The following is a 10,550-nucleotide window of genomic DNA, read 5'->3' as shown; positions in this document are numbered from 1 at the left end:
CTATGCCTGCATGATTTGTTTTTTGGGTTTCCATATACTTTAGGACCACTTTTAGACATGTGGTCAAAAACGCACAGTAGACATAGCAATATGCCTCTAGGAGTGGCAAACACTCTTCAAGTCAATGGGCCTGATTTATTAAAACTCTCCAAGGCTCGTGAAAATACACTTTCATCAGTGAAGCTGGATGATCCAGCAAACCTGGAATGAATTTCATCAAAGTTTTCCAGGTTTGCTGGATCACCCAACTTCACTGATGAAAATGTATCTTCTCCAGCCCTGGGGAGCTTTATTAAATCATGCCAATGTGTTTGCACTCCTTGCCCTTGTATTTGTAGTGGCTGTGTGGTTCCATCTCCAGTGGAGGAAAAGCAGCTGCAAGCCAGAAGGAATATTTCGCTTCCAGGAACCATGCTGAAACTCCAACCAAAAGCTGGCACAAAGCGATTCCAAACTACTCCATACAACTGAATGGGAGTGGCTGGGAGCAAGGTTGAACATTCGGTACAAGGTCATAGTTTACCGCATGTCCTAAGGGGGCTGAACTCTCAATAGGGCTTCATCAACATACACCATATATATCAATTTATATACAGTATGTATGGTTTGAAAAGCCACTGTACAGTAAATGATCTAAGTGATCTTGGGAAATTAGCCCAACATATATGCCAGAAATCTGCATTTCACCATTCCTTTAAGAATGGAAATATTTATTCCTTTTGCTTTTCCACTAGAGACTGTCAGATTGAAGGAGCTGTGCTTTGTATGATGACCCTTTTCCAGCTGTCAGACTGATTTTCTATGCATGCAGAAATCCTTTGCCTCACAGTTTGTGCTGGAGCAGCAAAGGTTGGCCTTTGTAAGGAAATAAATATCACAGCTACATGTAGCTGAGGAAGGTAGACGACTTCTGTCTAATGCAGGATGCCGTTAAAGTCGAACTCTGACCTAACTAACAAGAAGGATGTTTTTTTTTTTGTTTAAATGCAGGGGCTGAAGTGTCTAAAAGTGAGCAATTAACAATGTTGGCCCAATGCAATAAAAGTGCTAAATTAGGTTCAGTAAGCAAAGTAACCAATGAACTCACTTCATAATCAGATGAAAAGAAGATAACTCCAAACTGGCTGTTATGCCATACTACACATAAAGAGCCAGTTTATTCAAAAATAATATTTGGGTATTATTATATTTAGTATAATAAGTTAGTAAATAATCACAAAACAGATTCTAAAATTTATCAGGTAGGATATTGAACTTCTCAGGTTCCATGCTTTTGCATAAGGAGTTGCACTACTTTTCCGAAAAGAATCTCTCTATCCGGTGTTCTATCATATTGTATTGCTACTTTTTTGAAGACAATCTCTCCATTTGGTGTTCTATCATATTGTATTACACGTCATATTGTGTTACACATAAGCATTTTCAGTAATAACATCGATAGCACAATAGGGCACCTGTAATGCGCCTGGGCACACAAACCACTACCGACTCCAGATATCCTTGAATAAGGTTTATTCAGAATGGTACAGCACAGCAAGGGTTAAGTCCAATCAAGCAAGGTACAGAAGGATAAGGCAAAAGCAGGTCAGTAACAATCCGAGGTCAGGGCAGGCAGCAGGCAGAATGGTCAATAACAATCCGAGGTCAGGGCTGGCAGAGTTCAATCAGAGTTAGGTTCAGACCGGGTCACTGAGGAGATGACAAGCAGAAGTTTTAAACACACAAAGACACACCCAAGCACACTGTGGTAACAGAGGCTATAGCGGGCAATGGGGTGATGGACAGGCTCTCCTTAAATAGCCAGGATGACCAATCACCTTGCGCCACCTGGCACTGTCTGATAGGAGACTGAGTAAATCCCCTGCAGCTGATTGGCCGCAGGGAATTCAAACTAACTATGTCCCGCCCTGGGGCGAAGCAGCCGAGTGCCACGCCCTCGGGGGGTACAAGAGGGACGCATGGTAACACGCGCACCTCTTCCCACAGTACCCCTAGGACGTGCACTACTTTGCACTTGCACAGTGCTGGGAGCAGGAACCACATTCAAAGGGATGCAAGGGCTGCTGCCTGGCTGATCAGTAATTAGTCCAGGGCGGATCCCTCCGCCTGCAGAGACAGACAAGCTGTGAGCAGGGGAGCAGCCTTGGTTATGCTGCTTGCTACTGAGGGGTCTCCCTCTGTGGCTGGGAACCCCAGGGACACCGCAGGCTCGCAGGGCGGGTAAGTTCCTTACAGCACCTGTGTATGACCATCATATCATATAATTATAACAATTCTCCGTGCCTCATTCCTTATATCTCTTAATTTGTGTGCTGATCCCTTATGGCTAGTTCAAAAAGTTCAAAAACTTAAAGAAAGGGATCTCTTCGAACTTTAAAGCTGCTCTAAATTAAGCATGTAAGTCAGGAACCCGCTGTGGCTCAATTTAGGACACCCAGCAGCCAGTGGTCTTAAAAAAGCAACATGGAGGTGATGAGAGATTCTGGGTTATGTTCAAATTTTTAAACTTTTGACCTCATATTCCAAACATTATAAAGGCTAGGTTGCTGCAATTTGGGGTAAAGAAAGACAAAAGGGTCCTCTGTATATCTTGTACATATACAAAATTTAGGAGATATGAGGGATGTAGCACAGGGAGTTGTAGCATGAAAGGATGAGCAGACACTGCTGTCATATTGTGCTAACACTGTCCATATGCGCTAGCCAAGGTAGCACAAATCCAATAAGTGGAAGACCTGCACACAGACAATAAGAAATTCTAACGACTTCTGAGTTTTAGCATTTTCTCACGTTGTTTTGTACTAAATCGTTTTGTTACACCATGGTAGGCACAAAGAAAAAGTAGAGGAACTGCATATATACATATATATATATATATATATATATATATATATATACTATTGTTTCCATTTGCTGGACTTGGCACTGGTCAACTTCGTGCCTATTGGTGGCTTTGTAAAATGTGCCAATGACTCCTTCATGCTGCTCCATACAGACAGCCCCAGGCAAGGTTAGCAACATTAATAAGTACGAGACCTACTGCCATAGTATGCAAATTTAGATCCCAGCAAGCCGCTTGTACAAAACCACAAGATGACATCGCTACAGTGCTGGTTTTACAATGTTATTCATCTAAAAGTCATTGCCATAAATCCTATGTTTGGAGCCACCTATTCTTAATGTGTGAGATATCAGATTGAAAGTATACAGCATGAAAGTTACATTATGAGGGATTACAATAGATTCCTACAGATTTGAGATAAAACATCTGCTACCAGACTAATCCGAATGATATGTATTTTGCTTCATATGCAATGCCGATTTCATTTTTTCTTTTAAGGCTTTTCAATAAAAATGTGTTTTTTGATAAACAGATGATTATTATTAGTGTTGCTGTCTGGATTTAGGTCAGTCCTCAAAAAAAAATATATATATATATTTATTTTTAATCTCTTGTTGGAAGCTCCAGTGGGAACATTTGGCCAGAGGTGGAACACATTGAACACAGGCACGGTTGCCACTCGCTTATTAAGAGCCACTTATAAATATTTTAGTGCCCCACCACCCCTACAAGCAACCCTGGGCAGCTATACACTGCCGTAATTTCAAACCCATGGGCTTCCGTGGTCATTTTTGGCAGCCCTTTCGATAAGATCCCACCTGTGACCCCTGACATAAAATGAGTCAAATAAATATAAATAAAGAAGAACATGTAAAACCTTCATTTAAATATTCTGATTTTACTTAAAGCCTTCTGGGGCTGGTTCTCTCTAGCTGTTTTTGTCACTGTTGCTCAGTTGAACCGTAAGTAGTTCTCTCTATAGTTTTTTCTAAAAAAAAATGAAATTGAAATAAAAATATAAATACCATTAAATACTGCATGGGATCCATGGTACACCCAGATATCACCTGTAATGCGCCTGGGCACACAAACCACTACCGACTCCAGATATCCTTGAATAAGGTTTATTCAGAATGGTACAGCACAGCAAGGGTTAAGTCCAATCAAGCAAGGTACAGAAGGATAAGGCAAAAGCAGGTCAGTAACAATCCGAGGTCAGGGCTGGCAGCAGGCAGAATGGTCAATAACAATCCGAGGTCAGGGCTGGCAGAGTTCAATCAGAGTTAGGTTCAGACCGGGTCACTGAGGAGATGACAAGCAGAAGTTTTAAACACACAAAGACACACCCAAGCACACTGTGGTAACAGAGGCTATAGCGGGCAATGGGGTGATGGACAGGCTCTCCTTAAATAGCCAGGATGACCAATCACCTTGCGCCACCTGGCACTGTCTGATGGGAGACTGAGTAAATCCCCTGCAGCTGATTGGCCGCAGGGAATTCAAACTAACTATGTCCCGCCCTGGGGCGAAGCAGCCGAGTGCCACGCCCTCGGGGGGTACAAGAGGGACGCATGGTAACACGCGCACCTCTTCCCACAGTACCCCTAGGACGTGCACTACTTTGCACTTGCACAGTGCTGGGAGCAGGAACCACATTCAAAGGGATGCAAGGGCTGCTGCCTGGCTGATCAGTAATTAGTCCAGGGCGGATCCCTCCGCCTGCAGAGACAGACAAGCTGTGAGCAGAGGAGCAGCCTTGGTTATGCTGCTTGCTACTGAGGGGTCTCCCTCTGTGGCTGGGAACCCCAGGGACACTGCAGGCTCGCAGGGCGGGTAAGTTCCTTACATCACCCAGATATATCAGTTTGACACCTTTGTGGCCTTCCCTATACATGTCCCACCTTCTCCCATAACTGTCTTCTTTGTGATGATGGTTATTAGCCACAAAGGAGTTTTGAGGCAATCTGGTTACTTATTATTACCCAGCACCATCAGTAATTTCAACAGAGAAGATGTTGAAGGAAATATGTAAAAAATGCTTACAGATCACCTGCCCTTGGGCCCCTAAATTTAGAATTAAATAGCAACATACTTTAGGGACAACATATTACGCAGCACTTTCCAAAGTTCTTAGTCACATATATATGTTTAGTTATATTTCTTTCATACAGTCTATTGTTAATTTTAAGTTCAATAACCTGTTTTTTTTAGAACATGGGAGGAAATACTGGGGGAGAAGTTGCAAACTCCATGCAGATAGTGTCCTGGCCGAGATTCAAACACGCAAACCAGCGCTACAAAGGCCAGAGTGCTAGCCTCTGAGCCACCATGCTAGTAATTGGTTTTAGATGTTCAGATGTCAAGGGACAAAACAGTATTGATTCAGTGTTTTTGCCAACATCATTTGTATGTGTCGTATGGCTACTACATCTTGGCTATTCAACTAATAGCTTTGCATGGGAGCCGAATGTGGTTCTCAAAGTTCCAGATTCCTTAGAAGTTCCACCAGTTCCTAGGCTAAATTTCAGAAAATGATCCTTATACTGGGACATTTAGTGTCCTACCAGGTCCCTGTCAGGGTCCCATAAGGCTCTTCCATGTTTCTTCATTTGTGAAGGAGTAGGAAGGAGCACAGCTTTGACCAATTGCCCTATGCCCTGGTTTATTGCAGAAGCACTGTTGAGGCTGGCACCCCTGGACATTTTCCTGGCTCTAGGCTACGGCCTTGAACTCCTTGTGGATAATCTACCTGGAACTTTCACTTCTCCACTAATCAAAAATATGCATATCCACCAGCCCTGAAACCATTATTTTCCTTAATATCTCTACCATCTAAAAACATTTTAAAACTAGCATAGAATGAATAAGTAAAACAGACTCCGTCTAGAATCAATATCCAGCAACAAAGGCATTCTAATACTTGACATGTTTGCATTTATGGGCCCTCCTCATTAACCAGCCTCATATTTCGATTTTGCATCCACCGGGAACCAGCTGCCTGAATTCTAAATGCTCTTTGAAATAAAAGATTGGAATGGCTCCCCAGGTCATATATCGTGGCTGCATTACTGCACACACCAACCAGCGGTTATCTTCATTTTCAAAAGTATCAGATGTCACAGGCAGACTATTGTTTGGCATGTATTTAATAAAACATAGCGGAATCAAATCATCGCTCGCAGGAAAACAAAACACCAGAGTATGCAGATTTCCAGATCTGATGCACTTCGCCAGACTACCCTAAAATATTTATTTTCTTTCAGTGAACGCTTAACTCTACATAAAAAAAAACTCAGCAAGAGAAGTCTACAGAGGACAACAAAAAAAACTAATAACTTTTCTCGGCTAGCAGAGAAAAATGAAATATTTGTACCATGGAGTTAGGAAATGTAATATTGTTATTTAACAACGGCATTTGTTATTAATTAAAAAATAGCAGCTTTGAAAACTCTTATTCTTAAAGGATACATCCACCAGATTGTTATTTCTCATGTTTTTCACTCATTGTTTAGATCAGTGGTTCTTTTGCTATAATTAATATATACACAGCTCAAAGTACTTTAGCGTGATGGTCAGTGGGAAGAATAATTGTTACATTGCTGGTCATTGGGAAGATTGTCACCCTTACAAATAGCTAAAATGATCATTGGTGTCAGTTAAATTGATCTGAGAGTCACAAACTGCTCATTGCTACAGGAATACCTAGCAACTTCTGGAGCAATCCTGGTTGAGAAACACTGATGCAGATTTGTCTTCTCTCTGTCTTTATGAACTTTACCATAAATGCAAAAAAAAATTCAGATGAAGGATTGAAATCATCTAATAATGGGCATGACAAGTGGGCAGACCGATAGACATGTGATAGTAATTTGTATGTATGTATTATTTTTTGTATTAATATATTGTATTATATTATATTGTATTTTGTAGTATTATTTGTATGCATAAGCTTTTATTTAAGCATGGAAAGTCATCCTTGCTGTACTGCAAGAAATCAATGGCTTGCAGAGCAAGCGTATGACCTGATTACATTTCTAGGCATCTCATGCTGATTGGACTACTTGCTTTTTTGGGTAATCCCTTCCACTCCTCTAATATGGTTCATTGTAAAGTTTGTAGGTTCTTCTGTTTATTACATGTATTAGATTCCTGTGCAATATAGAAAATAGAAACTATTGTATTTTGTATACAGGTAGTCCCCGAGTTAAGGACATCCAACATACAGACAACTCCTAGATACGAACGGGGCTTCCCTGCTCGCTGTGTGAGCGATAGGGGGGAGGGGGCGGTTTGCATGTCTTGCAGAAGAAATCTTTTGCTAAACACAACTGAGGTTGTGGGTGATCTTATGGGGGTGAGCTCCTTCTGCAACCTCTTGTAACTCTTTAATGACAAAGTCTGCAGTTGTTTCTTTTTTCATATCAAAGCACAGTTTGCTCCAGAAGTTATTATATGTCAGGACTCTATAAAGTTTTTTCTTTTTTTTACTTTGTTTGTAACTAAAAACTATTTTTTTTATATATATATATATATATATATATATATATATATATAAGAACATCACAGAAACATAAAAATGTAGAAAATAAGATTGTTCCTAAACCATTATATTTCTAAGAAGAAGTAGAAAAAATAACTACTAGAATAAAAGATTGGATTCTCAGTTAGCATAGCTAAAGCTTTTTTCCTGGGTCATTTGATGACCAAGAGTTAATACTTTGAGAAAAAAGGGGCTCTGTAGCAATGCCCTATTTGTGAAAAGGTATAAAGAAAATTGGAGCATTTTAATGCAAAGAACAATCTCAGAGAATGTCAAGTGGGCGGCATTTAAAAGAGCGTGTTTATTCACACTGTGGTTATATTGTTAGGCCCTTCCAATGATGTTCTGATGACATTTCCTTACACGGAAATCACTTGGGCCGACCAACTGTTCAATTCATTTTTTTTCCTTTAAATAAGAATTTAATCCATTCAATTTTGATCATAAATTGACATGTCTGAGCATCAAGAATTATTTATAGGGATGTAAATGTGTAATTGTATTGACATTTCATGGTATTTCGCTGTTTGCAGGAAAATGGCTGTACGCTGTGATAAATGTTATATTTGATACCGGATTTCTGCAAAAACAGAGTTTTTTAACCCTCTCCGGGGCAATATAAAGTTCTACAGAAATCATAACAGCAGAATTTAAAGCTGAACTCCAAACAAAGAAATAATTATTCTTTGAAATTGTAAATCCCAGCAGGCATTATGGACACAAACAAATGCAACTTTGTATTACTATGTGATTAAACATAATGTTCAGATACAAACCATGTATATAGATTAGGGTTTCCTCAAGCCCCCTCTCTTCCCCATTACCAATCCTTTTATGTACTCTAAAAAACATCAAATTACACACACTTTGGAAGAAAATTGGCCTGGATGGCTTTCTATTATACCCAAACAAATTTTTCATTTAATAGCAACAATATATATCTCACAAAAGTTTGTACAATTTCTTCTTCTTCTTTTATCCAATAATGGGCCAACGTCCATAAAGTCCTATATAACACTTCCGGGCCCCTAGCCGCTTTGCACAGCCCAGGAGACAACAATATTTGGCTCCACAAATCTTCTATCATAATTTCTCTATAGATTACCACCATTTTTTTTTTTTACCATGAAACACCATACCTGTGATGAGTTCCTACCTCCTTCTTACCAACTGCAATCCCTTCATTGACCTTACCTTTCCCCTCTCACCGTCTAGTCTACCCTACCAAACCATTCCATCAATAAGGGTGGGTGACCCTTTTCTCCTCACTTTCCTAGATATAACTGAAATCCTCACCTTACCTCCAGCTTGAACTTCCTTGGCCCACCCCAAACAGAACCAACCCTGTACCAGACCCTTCCATCACTAATCCAACTTAACCTCTTGCTCTTTGCGATCCCTGTTGCCCTGTAATGCAGTTCCTGCACCCATTGTTTCACAAGCTCCAGGCCTTACTGACCCTGTATAGCACAGCACAGACTGGGAAAGGGAGAAAAGTATCCCAAGGATCTAGCCAGTTGTGCTGATATATATTTGTGCTCACAAATGGCACATTGATATTTGGATACAGAAAGGTGAAAGAAGCTCTTCATTATGCTGCTTTCCCTTTCACTGTTCTGTCAGGAGGAGGTTCAGAAATTGCAATAATATGGCACTCTTTTGACCAGAAGTACTATTTTAGTGTCATTTTTAAATCCTGAAAACTGATTCAGCAATCCCAAACCCTCCTATACCTTTCAAAAATAGCTATAGTAGGGCTCGATCAATCTGGTTGTGGGACAATGACAGGTGCCATAGTCCAGTGGTCAGATTGGCTGAGCACAAGTGAACTACAACTAATATGTTTCCCTGCACAAAATGTGCCATGGCCTGGATATATAATAACCTGATATGTCTGCCATCATGTATTATATTCATATTGTATATATGGATCGGTTGAGCCCTCCAATACCTGTCAATGACACCATCATAGGCTGGATTAGAACTTGGATTGGTCGAATTTTGAGTACCAATTTGAGGATGGAGCTCTGATACAAGTCAAAATTAACTCTGATCAGAACTATCTGATCATCAATGATAAGGTATAAAGATAAAGCAGACATGGTTGAAAGTCAGATGGGTCTGGCTCCGTAAGATCTATAATAAACAGCTTACCTGAATGTCTGGCAAGTATTCTGTGATGCAATGCAATCTCCGTTTAGAGGTTTGTCTGACAATGGGTGGAGACCATCATGTGTACCCTGATCCACTGATCTATTAATCTCACATTACAGCTACCTCTGTACCCTAGACATAGACCAGGACAGGTAAGCATTGCAATGATTGAGCATTAACAGTTGCCACACATTTGACTAGGGGGCATTTTATAAACAGCCTTCCACACATTAACACTTTCTTCTACCCCAGCAATAACCCCAACCATCATACCAACCCTCCTGTAACCCTAACACTATTCTGAATACTAACTCTTTTTCCTGCCCTTACACCAGAGTTGGGAAAAGATTGATTGGATTCCTGATGAATCCTGCCAACAACATGGCACTTTGACCCCCATATTCCTATCTCTTCAGGCCATTTTTAAAACACACAGCCACGTGAATGACCAGGAGGGGAACAAGCTGAAGACATAACTTCGGCACTGGATTCTATAAGTGGATTCTATGGTATTAATATCTGAGAGGCTTGGAAGTCAGTTGAAGCATGGGCTCAAATTTCCTCAAAGCCAGTTAGAACATGTTTGTGGAGTGGTACTGCTCCCGTGCCCAGATCCCCCATCAAAAAAAAAAATCACTTTCTAATTCCTAACTACTTAACCTTAACCAAACTAATATACCTTATAATACCAACCCTCATACCTAATCTAACTCTCCTTGTATAACAAACACCGAGATCAGCCTTTCATGTAACCTAACACTTATCTTCATACTAACTCCCCTTGCACCCTAAAACTAACCCTCCTTTTTGAGCCTCCTTAACTCAACCGAAAAACCTATCTTTTCTGTAAGCCTGCCCTTGATAACAACTAAAAGTCCAATAAAAGACTTTTCCTTTAATATGATTATGCTCAGGGTAGACATATTCCCTCTCTTTTTGAAATCCTATTATCATTAATTTGGCATTTAGTACCACTAGCACAGTTTTCAGTTAGAATTTCTTTTGAGGTCACAG

The sequence above is a fragment of the Pyxicephalus adspersus genome, chromosome 9, assembly GCF_032062135.1.
Source record: "Pyxicephalus adspersus chromosome 9, UCB_Pads_2.0, whole genome shotgun sequence".
Lineage (NCBI taxonomy): Eukaryota > Metazoa > Chordata > Amphibia > Anura > Pyxicephalidae > Pyxicephalus > Pyxicephalus adspersus.
The sequence above is the reverse complement of the archived record's forward strand: the minus strand, read 5'-3'. Positions refer to the sequence as shown.